Genomic DNA, 21,304 nt, shown 5'->3' with positions numbered 1-21,304 from the left:
GCATTGAGTTAGAGTTGATCTACATGTCACTAGAATTTGGACAATATAGGTCAGTTAAAATAGGCTATACCAAATTTTAGATTACGTTCGGTACAACCGTCGTGCAAATGTGAAGCGTAAGCGACCTGATTTAGACACTCTTCGTACGAGTCCTACAGCACCAGGAAGTTTTTCGCCACCTTGTGAATGTATGTCGCGGTTTAATTCGCAGCAAAATAAAGCATGGGAAATAGTCTATTTCACTACAGGCAGAATAGACCATGGGTTGAATGCCGAGCTGCAGCAAGTAGCCGGAATTCTTGCTCGTTAAAGGCGACCGACCCTGTGTGCAATGATGATTGTTGCATGCTAAAGACGTGCTTCTTTTGTCGAAACGTAGTCCTAGTACTCCAGCAGGTAGTTTGTCAAATTCCCGTAAAGTGCTTCACTACTTGTATTCACCGTTATTTCACAGACTACTATCAATATCATTATGTGTTCCTCATGCCCATCAGGCGCTAAACCATTAGAGGGAAGAAAATTAAATTGTATTTAAGTATCTCGAAAGGATGATGTATTTTACACTCATTCTGACTGATTCCAATGAGAAGAAGGTGTGCTGTGAACGAACACATTTTAACCGTTTTAAACATGTCTTGTTTGAAAAAGAAGGGACACAAATATATATTCATGTAGTTGTATCGGCAGATATCCAGAAACAGAAAGAAGCAGGCTTGCGTCCAGTTCTAAGAGTGTTTAATGGGAGTTTTTACAATGTTGCACAGAAAGCAACCTGGTGGCGGCCACAACAGGAAGCGCGCTTGACGCATTTCGGTATAAAGAATAGGTGTCGCGTTCAGCTGCGAACATTTTAATGTGACAGAGAGGCAAGACAACCTTCCCATAAAACCCATTACAATCTCGAGCATAACACGCAGAGTTGGGTGCGGTTTTAGTATTATGAGAGAGACGGGGGCTGCATTTTTAGCTATTTTCTTTCCATTTCATTTTACACGCGCGTAAATTGTGACACCGCCAACAGCAGGTAGGGAAGCAAATGACCAGGCCTAATTTTGCATGCGGGAGTGAGTTGGCTGGCATTTCTGCATAAATATACTTGTTTCTGAAATTTTTAAACATTGAGCCTTGTATAGAACCTTTCCACAGCTTGGAGTTCACGCCAACCAGTGCAGTGCCGGAAGAGTCCAGTATGAAATGGAAAGCTCTAAAGCAGAAATTTGTCCAGTGAGAAGATTATGTAAGCGGCAAGCATGTATTTGTTTCACTTAAGCGTTGACGGGTTTCTACATTCGTGTAAGGAACTGAGAAGTGTAACGAAACCACAGCCAAAGTTATTACGGCTTCAGCTCCTTATGAACTTATTCCCGTACATATCAAGGCATGCACTAAAAAGGTGCTGACTCATCGCAATGATCCAGAATGCTCGAAATAATTATTTTATATTTTCTGCGCGAAATTCAAATGGTATTAAAGCCTTGCTCGAGCCTTTTATCGTGCTGTCGTCTTTCTCGTCTTCAATAGAGTCCCTAACTCCGGCGCTCATTATTTAAATGGCAGAATGTTAACTCGTTCGGCTCCTCATCTGCTTTGAACTCAGTCTCAGGAGATGCGTCCTCCTTGGTCCTCAATACTATACAGTTCACGCTTAAAGGAACGCTTTCAAGCTTGCCTGGATAGGCCTCTTTATAAAATTGTTTGAGTTAAGATTTTAAAAGCGAAGTCTTTTGATAGTGCCACCAAAATATTGTCAGACACTGATTGCGAAGCGATATTTTCGTGTGCGTTTTTGTAGTCACTTTATTCCACCACATCATTAGATAGGGTTTATTTCAACAAAAATAGCCTGGTTTCAATGCGTACGACATGTCATCCCGGCTACGTTCAATGCGCGGCAAGTTGATCGCAGATCAAATGATTTACCCGGTGAATAGAACATTCTTAGGCCGCCAAGAAACACTCGAATTTCAGGCTCTAGTTCCGGGCTTCCTAATGGCCAAAAGTCATTTCGCAAAGGACATCTGCCGCCTTCAAAGCTCACTAAAGAAGCCACGAGGGCTCCTGCTTCTGCTGAACCGCATATGCTATGGCGATGTTTTATCGAACGCCGTGGCACCAATGTATTCAAAGGCGCGCATTCCTGGTTTCAATGCGAGAACTGATCACGCCGACTCCGTCCAATGCGTGGCAAGTTAAAGGATTAAAGCATTTAGCCACTGAACATAACATTCTCAGGCAGCGAAGACACGCTCGAAGTTTAAGCTCTCATTGCTTTCTTCTGAATGGTAAAACGTAGTTTCGCAAATAGGGCATCTGTCGCCTTCAACACTCACTGCAGATGTCACAAGCGCTTTGCCTTGAGGGGAACCGCATCCGCTGTGCCGAAAGTTTGCCAAGCGCAGTGGCACCAACTTGCACAAAAGCGGTCATTCAGCTTCGTGCCGACATTTATATTCCCCCTTTTCCTTCGTGTCTTGCGTGCAGTCGATGCGAATGCGTTCTATCCCTCTACAGCAGCGTAAACTTCGGGAGAGCCGCCACCCATCCACCATACTACGGGCACTGCTTCAGTGTACGTCAGCGTCCGACTCCACTGGTCAAGAGCTCACAGCGTGGCTAGCCGTCATATCCATTCACTGAAACATTTCGCAGCCTGGGATGGTCACTCTGAGCGCGAAGAAATGAGATCCGTATGCCACCAGTGGGTAAGCACGCACAACGTCCGCAGGTTGCATACGATCGCACGGACGGATGGATGGATGGATGGATGGATGGATGGATGGATGGATGGACGGACGGACGGACGGACGGATGGATATGGATGGATATGGATGGATGGATGGATGGATGGATGGATGGATGGACGGACGGACGGACGGACGGACGGACGGATGGATGGATGGATGGACGGATGGACGGATGGATGGATGGATGGATGGATGGACGGATGGATGGATGGATGGATGGATGGATGGATGGATGGACGGATGGACGGATGGACGGATGGACGGATGGACGGATGGACGGATGGATGGATGGATGGATGGATGGATGGATGGATGGATGGATGGATGGATGGATGGATGGATGGATGGATGGATGGATGGATGGACGGACGGATGGATGGATGGATGGACGGATGGACGGATGGATGGATGGATGGATGGATGGATGGATGGATGGACGGATGGATGGATGGATGGATGGATGGATGGATGGATGGATGGATGGATGGATGGATGGATGGATGGATGGATGGACGGATGGACGGATGGATGGATGGATGGATGGATGGATGGATGGATGGATGGATGGATGGATGGACGGACGGACGGACGGACGGACGGACGGACGGACGGACGGACGGACGCCTTTATTTTTTTATATTATACCTGAGTCAGGTTGGTGCCGTAATTGTAAGCGAAAAATGCAAAAACTTTTCTACATACAGTACACAAAGTATGCCAACAAAAACATATGTCCACCATTGCTAAATTAAGCACTCAATGCGTGGAAAAATTCGCTGTCTGATTTGGTTGAAATATTTTTAGATGATTGAATGGTTTATCAGAACTAATCGCCATTTACATTTTGGGAAGTCAGCATTAAGGTGTCAGATTTGTTTTATTATAGAAATCTAGACGTGACGTTGGGATAACCGCCAATAGATCGTCTTGAACCAGCGTAGAGTATTACGGATCCAGTGCAGAAGCGCGTGCTGTCGGGCTAGTTAGTAGTGCAGTATGTAAAGAAATCAGCGCGATAAAACATATACTTATTCTACTCCTTCATTGCCTCTGCGCTGCTTCGCAATAAGGCTGTTTATAGTATCTGTAGTAGCACTTGTTAATCGTGTGATGTACCTCCTGTGTTGTATACAGCCATTATTTTCCTTCTAATTTCTTTACATAATAGCAGAAGGTCTGTCAAGAAAATACAGCGTTATTATCTACAAAGTTTATTTACTGACAGCTTCGGCAGGTGTCGTTTAGTGGGTGACATGAAATTTTAGCAGTCTAGCTTCCACCAACGTTTCTTTGGGATGAGCGCGTCCACTGCGCGGTTGTCCCTAGCTTGCAGACGGAGAAAGCTGCTAATGCACCACTAAAGACTAATACGATCTGCCGGGCTAATTGGTTGCGATCCATATGTGTCAGCAGCCCGAACACAATCAGGAAGAAGATGCAGATAGGAAAGAGCGCTGAACGTCTGCCTTTCGGTGCTACAATGCGTGACCAGGTCCACTCCGTCCGCGGTACAAAGATTCGCTTCTCCCGCTGATGGGAGGCGAGAAACCTGGTCAACATTTCTGGCGATGTCTTTCTAGTCTCCACGGCGAACTTGCGTCCGTGACTAAAGAAACGCTGGGCCTCCTCTGGGATGCTCCTGACACTTCCTACGAGGTGGACGGGATTTCCAGTTTTTTTCTTCTTTGGTGGCACGAGAGCACACAGGCCTGGGAGTACCTGCTTTCAAAGGCACTCTGTCGTCCAGTTGGCTTGCGTTACAACCTGACGCCATTTCCTTGCTGCTGGTGTTGACGACAATACGAGCATCATTAGCCGCATGTGTTCCCTACGGAGGCTCGCCTGGTGCTGCCATTCCGAACGTAAAGTTTTGCACAGGTGGGTAGCATGACCGACATAGGGCTGGAAGCCGCCAAGCAGCATCAGAAGTTCGGGAGGGAGTACCTTGCGACAAATCTAAAAGCCGACCATTCTTTTCTGGCAGGAGGATGCTGTGGCGAGGTATACTACGTAGCAGAGATTACCTTAAGAATAAAGGAAGTGGCCTGTAGAACAATAAATGAACCTGACCTGCCGGATTAGTTGGTTGTGGCCCATATGTGTAAGCAGCGCCAACCCAGTCAGTAAAAAGATGCAGATAGGATAGAGCACTGAACTTTTGCATTTCGGCGCTACAATGTGTGACCAGGTCCACTTCGTCCGCGGTACAACGAGCCTCTTCCGCCGCCAAGGCGACGCGAGGAACTTGCCTGACCAAGGACAACATTTCCGGCTACGTAGGATACCTCGCCCCGGCATCATCCTGCCAGACAAGACTTCTTGGCTTCTGAATTCAGCGCAAAGAAAAAAAAGACTGCAAATCCCGTCCACCTCGCGGGAGGTGTCAGGAGCACCCCAGAAGAGGTCCAGCGTTTCCTTAATCACGGGTCAAGTTCACAGTGGAGCCTAGGAGGACAGCGCCGGAAATGTTTACCATGATCAGGCATTTTCCTCTTCCCCCTGCGGTGGAAGACGATCGCTGTACCGCAGACGAGGTGGACCTGGTCACGTGCTGTACCTTCGAAAGGAAGGCATAGGCTCGGCGCTCAGTCTTATCTGCACCTTTATCCTGATTGTGTTCACGCTGCTGAAACATATGGAGCACTAGAGAGCAGGCGGCGCGTGGTGTGTACCACTGTGCTGACGATGCCGACCAACAGGAATGTTCCCCGAGGGCTCGAAAAGTATAGGCTCGAAAAAGCTGACGAAAGACTGACGGCCTGCTTTGGTCGCTTCTATTAGCATTGTGTTTTACGAGCCGTAGTTGATTTTTAACACTCCATCAGGAAAGAAGGAAGGAAAAAAAGGAAGAGGGTTGGCTTCTTCTAGCTTTTCTTTTTTTTCTAATTTCGAAGATTTGTCGTGTGGCATAACAATACGATGTCGAAAAGCTGGAGTAGGCCATGGAGATTATGGTCTTCAAGAAAAGTTTAGCAGGCTCCGGCTATTAGTTGTGTCCTTTTGCCAGAAGGACATGTGTTCAGTTTCCGTTTTCAATTCCAGCCGAACGTCGTGTAGGAACAACTTGTCTTTCTCATGTCAGGAATATTTTACTTCGCCGGACTACAGCACCAATAGGAACAATAGTCTCGGAAAGCTTGCGAATACAACACGCTAGGCCGAGCCAGTATCGCCGAGGCGGATTCTGGAATGAAAGGTGGCGGCAAGCTGGGCGACTCAGGCCAAAGACTGATGGCCCACGACGACGACTGACACAGGACGCCAATAGAGGACGCCGATGTCAGTGCACGTTAAAGAATCCTAGGTGGTCCAAATTTCCGGAGCCGTTCACTGCGGTGTCTGTCATAATAGCCTGAGTCGCATTGGGACGTTAAACCCCATAAACCAAACCAAATCAAAGAGGAAGCCGATGATCTAGGACCAGAATGCCAGTGATTACCCAGCGCCTCCGCCAAAAGTTACGTGGCGGCGAGCCAAAGATTGAGGCTCGATGAAAGATAAACAAGAGATGGTTTATATGGCCGCTGGCCCAGCGCGAGCGCTCCGTCCCGCGCCACTGCCAGCTTTGTCACCTTCGTCACAATACTGAGGCACGCGTGTTCACCGCCCACCTTACGCTACTTTGTTTAGTCTTGTGTGAACTCTTAAATATTGCTGATCCGACGAGTTTTTTTTCGCTTTGTGTCATCTTCGTTTTTCTTTGCTCCGGCCAGCGGCCGAGTGTTTTTTTTTTTTTTCAGAATCTAATGGAGTCAACTTCGCAACCTATACCTTTTTTTCTTGTCTTTACTGTGCTCCTACCAGACTTAGCAACGTAAAACTACGACGCGACACTGAAACCAGCACAGTGAGAGGTGAGATACCACTAGAAAGTGTGATTTTTATGTCTACTACATCTTCTGCTTTGATTGGAAATCATGCTTGGAGCGTAACATATCTGAATTGTCATTGTGCGGCAGTTTACCGCTTCTCGCTGCCTAGGTAGATTTTATTTTTGCTTTGAGGTGGCCGCAGAAATTGACTCCTACTCTTTTGCACTGTTGATTCGAGGCATCCCAAGATGAGCAGAGGACGAAAGGCGAACGAACGACAGAGCTGTCCAGTTCAGAATTTGCTTTTGTAGTGCATATGATATCCAACGTGATCAACACTAATGGCCAGAAATTAACTCTGGCTCAAGAAATATCTTAAAGCGTGTACTTCAGATCCAAATCCGCAAGACCTGCCTCATTTGTGACATGAATCGTGAACAAAATTTCTGCACTAGGCACGAACGTTTGCACACTCTCCGGTTCCAGCAGTCGAAGAAAGCCGGCAGAGCGGAAAATTGACAAGATTATTTATTAATCATGTGATGGGCATATAAACAAATTTTGCACGAATGCATAATGCGCAGAAAATTTTCTCGAAGAGAAAAGGAAACGGAATGCTGTAAAAGCCGTATGAAAATATTTTTTCATCTCATCTAGAAAATGTACCCGTGATTATTTTTCACAGCTCTTTACTGTAGCGAGTCAAGGCATTCATACTGCGTTCATCTCAAAGTTGCGCCCTATTTGTAACGTTCTTTTTTTCGTGGTTTCAAATATCAGTAGTGGCATTTTTGCATTCCTCGAATGTTTTCACGATTAATAAAATATTTATTTATGCTTGATACTTTTAACAAGTACACATCTTTTTGTAGTTTTATTATTAGTTAATTGTTTTGCAGTGAATTTTCAACTGCTTTTAGCTTCTTACGCACCTTGAGCAGGAAGTCCCAATTCAGTTTATGGCAATTGGGACTTGTTTCAGGAAATGATTATTATGTAATATATTTCCCCAATAATGAAACAGATATGTTTGAAATCAACACCACGCACTCATCATATTCTGCATGTGAAAGCGATTTTCTAAATGCAGAGTTTTCGCCTGAAAGGAAGACGAATTATCTCGCTGTGTTTGTACTTGTACTTCCTCGCTACGTTATACAAAACACATGAACTGAGCTACTATTTGCTGGACATTTCAAACGATAATTCGTCCCCTATCTGGACGTTGCAAGGGTGCAGAACTTTCAAGTTAATGGCTGCAAATAGTTTCCATCAGATAATACCAAAAGTTGAAGAACCAAGCCATAGGAAAGCTTCCATGCTATTCCTACTGGCCGAAGAATAAAGGAGGGAGAGTCCATGACGTAGAAATCGGGGCGGGCGGCAGTTTGGGAGGAGCAGCCACGTGTACGCAGGAAATTACGGAGAGCAACTAATGGTGAAAATTACATTCATTACTGCCGCTGGGGCTTCGGCTAAGCAGGGATACACTATGGGAGTGACTCTTTCTCAGGTTGCGATTGAGTTGGTAAACTGTGGTTATGGTGTACAAATCAACGTGAGGTTTTCACGACAGACAGCTATCAGGGCGCGGAATTAAAAATAATTATGTCTATTTCGGCTTGGAATATTGGTAGAATAAATTATTCGTTCTGATAAGACGATTAAAATGAATCGTCGTAAATAGATATTGACATAACATTCTCAGTCTATATACGTTCAAGTACCACTCCGAAGACAGAGTACAACTTTCATACTCGTCATTTCACTTATCTTGAAGGGACGGTACGCTGGTTTACCTTACCGATGTTGCACCGAGGCTTTCAAGGACAGCAATGTAGAGGCATCCGGATTTATTTCTTACACCGGGTTTTCTTGTACATGCTCCTTTACCATGCTTCACGCGGGTGCTTTTCGAATTCGAGCGCCCGAAAACGTGGCCAGGTTTTGTTTTTGCGGCCTTGGTCCCAGCGGCCTAATTCCAACGCCACTAAGCCAGCGCGGCGGGCTTTTATTTAGAAAGGTTGACAACAAATGCGTATTGAGTCCTCCCATCTATTTAGGCTTTCAATTATTTTTTGCACAACAAAATTTAGCAAAAAGCTCAAAATAAGTAGGGCATAGTTCTTTGCTTTGCTTATGCAAATATTAATGGTGGAGGGGCGACTCCAGTACAAAATTGCATGCATTATAAAAAAGGCACACTCCACGCGAGCTGTGCAAATGAAAGGATATTATCGCAATCAGTCTCTCTCTTTCCACAAAAGGTACTGCTGCAAATAGACAAATTCTAACGTGCACGAAGCCGGTAAAAGAATATCAAATTTGGATTTCACCCAAAACTGGTAGGTGAAGAAATTAGTGCATGTACGAATGAAAACATCAAGACTATGAAAACTAAAATGCCCACAGTTATTCCAGTTTCTCTTTCCGCCGTTGGATGTGACGACAGCAGTTGGACGACGAACTTTGCCATCTGCCCGTGGTAAATTCTTAATGCGTTAATTCACCTAATGCTTTCATCTTTCTCTCGCGGTGTCCGCGGATTTTGTCAGCCCGGCTGTCGACACCATTACAAATCTCGCGACTGCAAAAATAAATCCTACAAAATTTTGTCACTGCATTATTGGCAAGCCCAATATTGGATCAAGGTTTTCCTATGCAATGATTTACATAATAATAATTCGACCGCTTTAGAGCGAAATATGAATTCGTACGTTACTTCCCAGGTTTCTGGAAACAGACAGAATGAAACGTCTTTGAGCACAACGAAAACAGCGCAAACTTCACGAAGGACGCAGAAAGTGGGGAGACGAGACAGAGTGAAGTTTGCGCGGGTTTCGTTGTGATGGAAAACCAGCTAGCTCGTGATGTGTTCTTCAAGTCTTTGAGCAAGAAATACTTCAAAAAAGTAATTTACATGGGCCCAAGTGTTGGACTGCAGTGAAGAAGTAGCATTTTCAGCCCTTGAGTAATGAATCAAAACTTCAGGTTTCCGTTTATCGTCCTCGGGTAATTGCAAGATGTAGAAATGAAAACATCACAACTATGCTATGAAAAGAGAAGCACTCAAAAATCAGCACTGGAGCGCCGTCCCTGTCTTGTGTTTGTCTCTCCTGGCATCTTCGCGCAATTTTTTCTTATTATTTCGGATGAGCAATAAAAGAAGTGGAAAGATGACGAGAGATATATAGCATTACGTTATCACTGGCTTATTTTCATTGTAGTTTCAAGAAGATATGGTTCACAGTAAGATCCGCTCTGTCTTTTCTTCCCACGCAGAAACCAGCAGCTATATGCTGTCGAAGGCGGGAATGGTGAATTCCAGTGTTGTCGGACACCTACCAGAAACCAGGTTAGGTTGCTAGGCACAATCTCATGATAAACCGTGTGCAATCGAATGCTCAGAAATTAGCTGCTGCGCTGCTTGCCTTTTTTGTCAAACTGCAATTTTTGTAGCATGCTGCCTACTGAAGGACGAAGTGCAGCAGAACTGGTTTTAGGATATGTATAGTACAGAGAGTATCGATCAACTGAGCATAGGTCACGAGAAGGGAGGAGTTCAGGGGAAAAATAAAATAACAATGCTGCTCGTGTGGCAGAAACAGATCTGTAGCTACATTCTTGATTTTCCGGAAGGGGCGTTACGCCGGTGTCTACCGTTGTCAGGACATGCGGCTCGTAGATCTTCCTCTCCTATCAGACCACCCTGAAAAAGCTTTTTTTTCGGTTAGTATCGGCGCCATTACCTGGCTCAAATAAGCTCGGTCATGTTGGAATAAAGCGTTTCAACTCTGATCCTTTCTAGTGTTCGAAAACACACAAACTGGATGATACCGTACTTTGCGCAACGGAGTGTGGGAAACCTGCGCTGTAGTTTCCCCTAGATCATTAGCGCTGCTTAGTGGCCATCGCCTCACTTAGTGTGCAGCATAAATGTTTTATTACCGCGGATAGAAGCTTTGTAGAGCAAGTGAAATATGACGCAGACATACTGCAGTGTTTCCAAGTGCTCTATTAAGGAGTACCAGGAGGAAAATGCGGTAGAAATTGATTTAACATGTCGGACGAGTATACATATGCGCGTGAGACTGTTTAGTGCACCAGTTTAGCTTCGAAGTGTTTATTTCTTCAATTCGATGCCGCTTCGTCAGTCGTATCGCACATGAACTAAGCTGCGCAGACCAAATGACAAACCTTGGCAACCAACGGTCAATGCCAGAACATAAACGAAGAAATATCTGGCCAGCACGGTTTGACAGAAGCATACCTCTTCGATAATTTATGCTCCACAAAACAGGTGTTCTGTACCCTTAAAAAATTCAGCGGAAAATAATTGTTCGCTCTTTACTTCAACATCACTTCCACATCAATAAAGTGGATTCGTTTTTCAGTTGCTTCAGCATTAGTACTTGGTTGCGGGCACACTGCGAGGACTTAGGTGCGATATTTGTTTCACCATACATGCTAATCTTTGTCACTTTTCACTTCGCGCATTCTTAATAGCTCAATAATCATCATTATCATCATCATCATCATCAGCCTGACTACACCCACTGCAGGGCAAAGGCCTCTCCCATGTCTCTCCAATTAACCCTGTCCTTTGTCAGTTGCCGCCACTGTCTCCCCGCAAACTTCTTAATCTCATCCGCCCACCTAACTTTCTGCCGTCCCCTGCTACGTTTGCTTTCTCTTGGAATCCACTCCGTTACCCTTAAGGACCAGCGGTTATCTTGCCTTCGCATTACATGCCCTGCCCAAGCCCATTTCTTCCTCTTGATTTCAACTAAGATGTCATTAACCCGCGTTTGTTCCCTCACCCACTCCGCCCGCTTTCGATCTCTTAACGTTACACCTATTATTTTCCTTTCCATAGCTCGCTGCGTTGTTCTTACCTTAAGCTGAACCCTCTTTGTTAGCCTCCACGTTTCTGCCCCATAGGTGAGTACCGGTAGGATACAGCTGTTGTATACTTTTCTCTTCAGGGATTTGGTAAGCTACCATTCATGATCTGAGAGAACCTGCCATATGCGCTCCACCCCATTCTTATTCTTCTATTTATTTCCCTCTCATGATCCGGATCTGCGGTCACTACCTGCCCTAAGGAGACATATTCTCTTACTACTTCCAGCACCTCCCTACAAATGGCGAACTGCTGTTCCCTTGCTAGGCTGTTGAACATTACTTTGGTTTTCTGCATGTTAATTCTTAGCCCCACCGTTCTGCTCTGCCTGTCTAACTGATTGATCATGCTTTGCAGTTCTTGTCCTGAGTGGCTTAGCAAGGCAATGCCATCAGCGAATCGCAAATTACTCAGGTATTCTCCATTAACTCTTAACCCCAACTGTTCCCATTCCAGTCCCCGGAATACCTCCTGTAAGCAGGCAGTGAAGAGCATTGGCGAGATCGTGTCTCCCTGCCTGACACCTTTCCGTATTGGAATTTTATTGCTGACTTTATGGAGAACTATAGTAGCTGTGTAATCGTTATAAATATCTTCCAATATTTTCATATAGCACTCTTCTACACCCTGATTCCGCAATGCCTCCATGACAGCTCAATAATAGCTTATATTAATATTAATAATAATACCTTAATAGCACAAGTAAAACACGCAGAAGTTAAAAACTGCATTAGTGCAACGCAAGAGAAGCAGAGTGTAGAACTATACCGAATTTGAAAAGGGCGGATCAGGAAAGCATTGTTCTATGAAAATTCAAGGAGCAGGGACGTACTATTTAAAGCTATATCAGCGTGCATTGCAACGTGCGGCTACAAAGAGAAATATAACCAAGAAGAAGGCACACCTGCTGTGTATGGTAAAACTGTATAAAAAAGTTGAACACCTTATTCGCAAATGTGATGGCATCCATCCGGAGGTTGATGCAGGTACCGTCACTCTACCTGACGCCCTAGGTTTTAGAGATAGGAATGGTCATGTAAGTGGATCTGCGATGGAAGTAAGCAAAAAGCGATTGGAAGATTGTAGGCTTAGAAGCCGAGAGGTGACATAAGGTTAGAAGTGTAGGACTGAAAACGTATTTAAAGAAAATGACGAAATTGTAGTCCAATTTATGACACAGGTAAATAATAATAATAAAAAGGGTGGGCAACGCAGGTTTCCTGTGAAGCAATTCTTGGTCGTAAAAAGAAGTACTGTAGCGAACCACGACGGCCGCGCCTGTTACCGCCAGGGCAGATCACTCACGACTCGCTGACGATGACGAAGCACCGATGAAAGACGAAGAGCGACCGTGCTGCACGAGATCGGTTCGGGTGAACTAGCCATCATCTGAGCTGCCCGCTGTTTTGCTCGACCATGTTGTGTCACTCACTGTGAACTCCATCCCCGTGCTACCTGTGCAGAAACCCCCTTCCAGTATGATTACTTTCTTTCACTCAGATTTACAGTGAGATCTAAAGTCTAGCGAAACAAAAAACGACAACAGCGTTACCAAGTAAGCAAGGGACGGTGCGCGAGGGAGCTTGACGCACATAGTGGAGATAGACGCAGGTGAAGGGCCGATGCATTTAGTTTTGGCGGTACTACAGTATACCAGCAGCTGAAGTAATCATCAAATGTTGCCATCCAACACAGAAACTGAGAAGAGCACTCGACTGGATTTATTTCTGTGTAACATGGTATTTACGACCAATACAGAGCAAGTGCGCTTTCGGTACGCAAGGCTGTTCAAGCTTTGCATTTTCTCCCATGTGAAACTCTTGTATAGGGCCCTGTTGAGCAAGAGCCCACAGAACAGCGTTTGTAGTCGCAGGCACGGCAGGGTGACCGTGCAGGGAGCGGTATCCTCGGCCTTATAACGCAAATGGCAGCAGCGTAAGCGCTAAGCGTGTTCTTTTCAAGTCTTAAGCTGTGGTCGGAGGGCATTCATTTTAGCTGCTAACACGTGGCCTGCACAATATTAGGTTTCTTTTTTTTTTAATGCGATGTTTATTGCCTCAGGGCATAAAACGGCATGTAATGATAAATGAGGATGCCTAAATAAATGAGTAAAGGTTCGCTGATCTAATGAAATCGAGCAGTGAACGATGATGAGGTCATTGTGTCCAAGCAGTGTATGAAGCACTGTTATCGGGCGAAAGACCCACTGCCGCCAGGTGCCGAATTCTTGTCGGCTACAGCGCCGGGCAAACCCACAACAGGTGGTGAATGTCGGCTTCAAGATTTCTGTTCTTGCAGACTGGACACCCGGGGCGGGGAAATACACCTTCGATTTGCGGCCACTTTCGTGTAACGGCCGGAGTTAGGGCAACCCCGACCCGGATCCTCCGAAGCGCAACCTCCTCTGCACGGGTAAGACCACGGGGGAGGGTTACCGCACACGGAGGGATTAGAGCACGTGTGCGGCGCCGGAGGTGTTCCTTTTTTGTTAAAAGGAGGGTGGTGTCATCCAGTGTTAGGACTCGAGGCGAAGACGAAGTTGGGGTCACAAGGTGGGTCGCAGAATCTGCACGGCTTTGCGAACTCAGGAGGTCTCGTGGGACCCACTGAATCCGGATTGGCTGCGGGATGCGTGCCGCGAGACGATGGATGTCCTGGCAAATGCCTGGGGTGCGACTGACGCGTCGTAGTAGGCGAATGACTTGAAGAGCGTCGGTGCGGATGACAATGCGAGCCGTAGGTAGTAGGGGAACGGCGGCCACTGAGCATAGTGCCTCTTGAACGGCAAGCATCTCCCCACAGAAGGAGGAAGGAGGTTCTGGGAAGCGAAACCTGGACGTTTTGTTGAGGGCAGGCTTGCAAGGGCAGTAAATTGCAGTAGTGGTTTCGCAAGCCTGGATGCCTGCGTCAACGTATAAAACGATGGAGCCATGCGGCAGATGGGCGTCTTCTTGTGTAATTCGTTCGCGAAACGACGCCGCCGCGAGGGTAGATGATGGCCGACGTAGATCTGTTGGTTTGTTATCGCTTAGCTGCACAAAATGCCAAGGAGGGAGAACTGGCGGAGGCGGCTGTCGAATGGAGTGCGAGGAAGCATACGCCCTGAGTGCACACGTTGTGTGTGTAAGGTTAGACTTAAGCCGGCGAGCATCACGTCTTTGCTGCACCAGCCCATCTAGAGTATTCAGCTGCGCATGTTCTTGGAGCGCCACGATCGGGGTTATGCGGGGAAGGCAAGTGATGACCCTCATTGCCTCTCGAATAACGGCTTCAAGGCGATCCCACTGAGCCCTCGTCAAATGCTGGAATTGGGCTTGGTACACGAGGCGCGGTTGCACAACCGCCCGCACCAACTGCCTTGCAACATGAGAGCGGGCGCCGCCTGTTTTAGGAGCAATTCGTATAATAAGACCTAACGCCTGAATCGCTTGCTTTTTAGCTTGAGAAAGCCAAGCAGTCCCTGTTCCTGACTCGTGAATCGTCAAGCCCAATATTTTGACTATCGAACTTTCTTGAAGTGGAGCTGAAGTGGAGCGTGGTGCGAAAGGTGTCCCAATTGACCACAGAACACCTACGGCGTAATCGGCGGGCTCGTAACGGATGAAGACCGATGATGATAGGGTGGTGGTCACTACCCCAGCAGTCAGGCTCCAGGTGCCACGAGGGAGTGCCGGGACCGGACCACCACGTAAGGTCCGGAGCATACGTTGGACTGCGAGCATGGCACACAGCCCGCGTTGCTGAATCGGGATGGTTGAGTAATACAAGTAACGCATCCGCGAAGGCGTCCCGCACACGCCTACCACGGGGGCAAGAAGTGGGGTATCCCCAGTCTGGGTGAGGGGCGTTAAAGTCACCACCGACTAAGATAGGGCACCCTGGGTGTTGTCGTCGCAGAGTTAATAACCACCCCAGATTAATGCGGGAGGATGCTCCACCGGCGGGCCTTACATAGCATGACACGACTACAACAGTTGCCTTGGGAAACTTCACGGCCACTGCAACTACCTCCTGATATGAGGTGCACCATTTTTCTAGGGAGAGGCGAACTTGAGGAAAGCGCGTATCGACATATACCGCCGCCTTTCCTGGAGGAGCTGCAGTGTGCACACGGCGGTCGGTCATTGATGGAGACATGTATCCATTAAAGCCCGGAATGGATGGCAAGGCATTTGTCTCCTGCAGTAGCAGGGCCCACACCTGGAGCTTGTTCATGCGAAGTCGATATTTGAGCTCTCCCAGCTTTGTGGAGAGGCCTCTGCAGTTCCACTGGAGCACGCCACAACAACGTGTACTCGCCATTTTCGATTAAGCGTCCAAGCGTTGTAAGAGAACGGATGTCAGGTTAGATAACTGGGTTACCATAAATCGGAGGAGGGATGTTGTAGAATTATCCCGCAGTGCAGCAGAAGACCTGGTAGAGTCAGCAAACAACGCGTGAGGGCTGGACGTAGTCGACGGTGCGGCAGCACTCAGTGGCGCGGCGTTGGATTCCGCTGTTGTTCTTCGACGAGCAAGCAGCTCATGGCGCTGTCGTAGCTTAGAAACCTCGGCTAAAAGGCGTGCGATTTGGTCGTCAACTGCTGCCATGTCCTCAGGCAGTGGCTCCAGCATGCTAGTATTGTTTGTAGCCTGAAGGCGACGGCGATCCTTGCGCACTTTATCTCTGTAAGACAGTTGAACAGAGGCTGCAGGCGGATTGGACTCGGAAAGCTCTGGCCAGTCGTCGTCATCCCACTGGAGGGCCGCAAACCTGTTGGATGTCTGTATCGGTGCTGCATTTTCAGGTGGAGGCACGAGTTTATGTATCCTACGCCGAACCTTTTCAGTTGCCTTTTGTTTTGTTGGGCAGGTTGGAGAGGTGATCTCATGGTCGTCGGTCTTGCAAAGTCCGCAACGGTAAGACGGCGTGCCTTGTGGCGTAGCCTGATCTTGAGTTGTAAAAGGGCATGATCGGCGCATGTGGCCAGATCTGGAGCAACTGTAGCAATAGACAGCGCTCGGTTTGTATGGCCGAGGTCGCAGAATACAGCCATAATAGTAAAGGCGTTCTGGAGGAGTTGGTGGACCTTGCAGTGTAACGATACAGGAGCGCCCTTTGCCCATATATCGCGCTTGGATAACACGGTGCGAAGGGCAGTATAGCTCACGCTGCAGGGTTGCCTGGTCTTCGGCGACGTCGACGTTGTACACAACACACCGTTGTAGGTCCGAACCTTCTACAAGGTACACCTGGACGGGCACCGAGATCTCGCTTGTAATCGATATACACTTGAGCGTTTGCAGACGCTCGACGGCAGCCAGAGTCGGGAGCCACACAGCGATGGTATTGGATTTCGTTCTAGCCGTGAAGCCACGAAAACCTTTGGTTCCAAGACAAGCGTCCAGGTTTGCCTGAAGGATCCTGTTCGGGATGTCTGTGAGGCTTGTGTTTGCCAGAGCTTTAATGGCCACTTTATACGATGCCGATCCAGGCGTCGATACAACGGGGCTGGCATTCGCTAAACAGGAACGCTTGCCTTGTGAGCTGTTCTTGGCCGAAGATGAATCCTGTGCAGTGTCCCCTGATGGACGCTATTGAGAACCGCGAGAAGCCGGAGTCATGGGTGCAGGTGCTGAAGTCATGTCCATTGGAGAGCTCTCCTCCTCACGCAGCGCGGTTGAGGCCCCGTCCAAAAGTGGAGGCTGGGTAGCCATTGCCGTGTTCCGCCCAGAGGGCAGATCGCTCACGGGCTGAGAAACATTAGGAGAAGGCGGGATGTGCGTTGCCGCTGATGGACCGGGAGCGGGAACCAGGAGCTGGGACCCAGGCTCAGTTGTCAGAAGAGGTGCTGCTGAAGCCGTCGCGGCAAGCGACACCGGCGGAGTTACCCCCGCCAGCGCGTCACCGGAGGCCCTAGGCCTAGTCTCGGAGCCCAGTCCAGTTGCTGGGATGACTCTGGGACATTCCGTCAATGCCACACAGCCAGACGGCGCATGAGCTTCGGAAGCTTCTTCAGATGGTATGAAGTCAGTTCTCTTGGTATAAGGAACGTATTTACGCGGATGGCGAGATTTTTCACTGGAGCGATGTGCAGCCACCGTAGCAGGGACACTTCGTCTTCTTTGTCTCCATATTAGGTTTCGAAAGGCGCATTATATCGAACAGCTGAAACGAGCGCCACTTTCTGCGGCTAGTCTGTTTTATGAAAGCAGAGAAGGTGATGGGAAGTGACAGAAGCACTTATCGGTTTCTGTTGCATAAGAAATGCGCCAAAGATTTAAAACAGAAGGACCCGACAAGATAGCACGCACCACCAAAGCAGCTAAACAAAAAAACTCTGCCTCTCTCGTAACCGAGAGTAGAGTAAGCATGAAATGCTTACGGGCATAATGCGAAGCGCACGCGGACACGACGAGACGCAGGCCTGACAAGAATGTATATGCAGCGCGTTCGAAACTGTCCGAAGTACGTAGAGGCGAAAGCGTTTTCAGCACCACTTTGCGTATGTGACAATGGTGATGTTACCACTGGATTACGTCACACATAATTCATGACGAAGTAATGACAAATTACTGATTAGTGTGTAATGACTGATTAATGACTAAATACTAATAAACTGCAAATTAATGACGCTTAAGCTTCGCCTTTGGGAGTGGAACGCGACAGCGTGTTGTAGCGCTGCCAGGTAGTCCGCGGAACGCCACCACCCGTTCGGCGTGATGCCTCGTCCTTTGAACGCGACGCTTTTTGAGGAAAGGAAATTACGCAGTAATTCTCTGCCATCTCGGTGGACACCCGAGCCGCACCTTACAGGAAGGTAGGAACGCCACCACCCGTTGGGCGCGATGCCTTGCCCTTTGAACGCAACGTTTTTTGAGGACAGGAAATGGAGCAGCAATTCTCTGTCATCGCGGTGGACACCCGAACCGCACCGTAAAGCATTTCATGCTTAAATATTGTGGCATGTATGTGCTTTTTTCTCGCGTTATTAGAAATTGGAAATTATTCCGTGCATTATCAAACCCACAGCTCGACTGATATCTTGATAAACATTGAGAAGGCACTGGCAGCAGTTATTTTTTGTGACTCGTTTGAAGACCAACCGGCGCTTGCATGCCGGTCGCGTAGGAGGGCTTAGAGAGTCTCGTTAAATCTCGTTAAGTCTCGTACGGTGCCCGGATGTTCTCGTTTCAGAGCCTGGATGATGGCTCTCGGTCTCGGCGTGACGTCACCACACTGCCGACAACGGGAGCTAAAAGCATTTCATGCTTAATAATGTTACACTTTGCTTTTTCTCCCAAGAACCACTGTGCGGATTTGTTTCTATGCTTGACATTGAAGAATGAAATTGCACCTACTGCACCTCCGAGTTTGTGTAAACAAAGTGAAGACCCCTGGATATGCTAACCGAGTCCTACTCCTGGCACTTACACACATTAACCCGTTTTGTTAAACTGACAGTGACAGCAACACAGGGACATACAAATCACGTGTTCGTACACCATTGAAACACGTGCAGCGCTAAAAACTCTCTTGAAGCACCTCATGGCCATCACAAGTATACGAAGGATATGCTCTGCCTCTTTCTGAGTGGCTGTCTTTTGTAGAAGCAAACAAGAGTTCGTGGTAATTCGAAGTTAGAAGTGCGTGAACAAGACCACTGTCAATTTTTCTTACACTCTTCTTTTCCTTGTACACGTTTGATTTCTTATGTGTTTATTGTAGTTCTATGAGGTTATTGGCTATTTGTAGCCTCCTCGCACAATAAAAAGTCCACATGTAAATCAGCGCTTGTTTTAATCCTTAAGAAGTATCGCCGCTAGTAAGTATGAACTGAGCGGTTTTCTATAAATCAGTTTCTTTGTGTAGACGGACAGTGCACCGTCTAGAAACGTAGGAATTTGCACACAAAATTGTTTCCCTCGCGCACTTAATCTAACACGTGCATATTGTGCTCTAAACTTATGTAAGTATGCTTGGACAGCAAGCATCCAAGAGCATTTTTGTTTTCAAGTGAATGCAGTAACTTGTCAAAGTAAGAAGCACCTTTATAGATGTTTTAGCATCAAATAGAAACAAAAAAGCAGTATACTTCCACAACGCGTAGAATTACAAAAGTTTATTTAGAATATTCTATTACAACTTCCAAATTTGAACGAATATTGTTGTCAGACAAATCTGCCACTCTAAAGAAATATATAGAGGAATGTAAAGAAGGTTCAAGGTGTAAGAGATGAAAAGAAAAGGGAAATTTTTCTCTAACACTTCCAAAAGCGGTGGTCGTTGTGACAGCGAATGCTAAATAGGCATGTTCACATTTAAGCGAAAGTTTATTCCAGAATGTAGAAACAGTCAGCCATACGCACGTAGAACGGTAGATGCAGTGCCGGTCAAAAACTTTTATACCACCTGGTTTGGCTATGGTCTTAGAGGAGAGGAATTCCTACTAGTCAAAATCACTGTACAGTTCAAAGAGCTTCTACGCTCATCTGCAGTTCTTGCTGGTAAACGTATTTATTTTACCAAAAAAAAACAAAAATATGGCTTGCTTGCTACATCAGCCAGGCGTTGGGTATGATGAAGCGCCGCGGTTTGCATGGCTGAAGGTTATGACTTGAGAAAAAATTATTCTACTTGGGCCGTCATGCGCTCCGAAGAATCGGTGAAAGGGCTTCCACAGGCAATGAACGCTATTTGGTTTCCAGACGCGCGTAGGGGCAGCACTGTAAGGCGCAAGAGTAGATTTCGCCGATTTCTGTTATTTTTAAATTTCCTCCGCTACCAATCAGAGGGGCTGGAGAAATTGCAAAGAGAGTTGTCGAAACAGCGCGATGCCTTTACGCTCACCCGCTGTCGAATGTGCCGACACACGATTTCCATGCGTCATGCGGGGCATTTTTTTTTTGTTCTACGACGCCACGTAGCCGTGATGATGAATTGAGCGACGTCGCATCCGCCAATTTTCCTCGCGTGCGTCTGCTTTGAAAGTCAATGCCGTCACGGACAATTTTGAAAGACGTTGCTCGGGTAAGACGGCATGCGATGTCGTGGGCGTTTCAATTCAGCGCTGGAGCTACCGTCGCCAGCTTGTGTAGAAATGAAGAAGACAACTAACACTGCATGAGTACGCCCAACATTCCCAATTCTCGGAAGGGTAAAATCAATTGCATCCCGCAGAGACTGAGATATATTATGCGTGGTGAGCGACGCCCAGTGCTTTCTGCTCTCACTCATATGTAATCTTTCACTTATATGGAAGCAGTGACAACAGCGAAAATGATAAATATTACTACAGATTACAAGAAGTCAGTTTACGTTCGGAGAGCATGAGGGAACGGAGAAAAAAAGATAAGTCAGACACATAATAAAACAAAACTAAACTATACCTGTACATGTGTGAAGTGTGATATTTGTCACTACAAACCCGTCTTGCTGATGTAGTTGAAAGAACGTAGAATGGAAGGCATGTGAGCGCAGAATTCTGGGCCAAGCAGTAACCTGAAACCTTCCGATGCAGTATATTTTATGCTTACGAAAGAGATGCTGCTCTTGAAGACACAGCTGTTTCATTTTTTACGCATATTTCCAGTAACTTCACGGAATCAAGCACGCCTCGCTAACGGTGAAAAATGAGTAGGAAGGGTTCTGTACGTCCAAAACAGAAGCAGAGTGTATGACGCTCTTGAATGCTTTTGAGGTTAACAAATATTTCAGCAGATGCAAGCAAAAAAGAGAGAAAGGAGTTGCACCTAAGCTCCAGAGAGCAAACGCGCATTCATCACTCCTTTGGTTGATCGAATGGAGGCGAATACCAAATTCTAGCCTATCAGCCATGCGTCGCTTTGGTACGAAGAGGAACAGC

Source organism: Amblyomma mixtum, chromosome 6, assembly GCF_055824585.1.
Source record: "Amblyomma mixtum isolate Tamu chromosome 6, ASM5582458v1, whole genome shotgun sequence".
Lineage (NCBI taxonomy): Eukaryota > Metazoa > Arthropoda > Arachnida > Ixodida > Ixodidae > Amblyomma > Amblyomma mixtum.
This window is presented reverse-complemented; position numbering follows the sequence as displayed.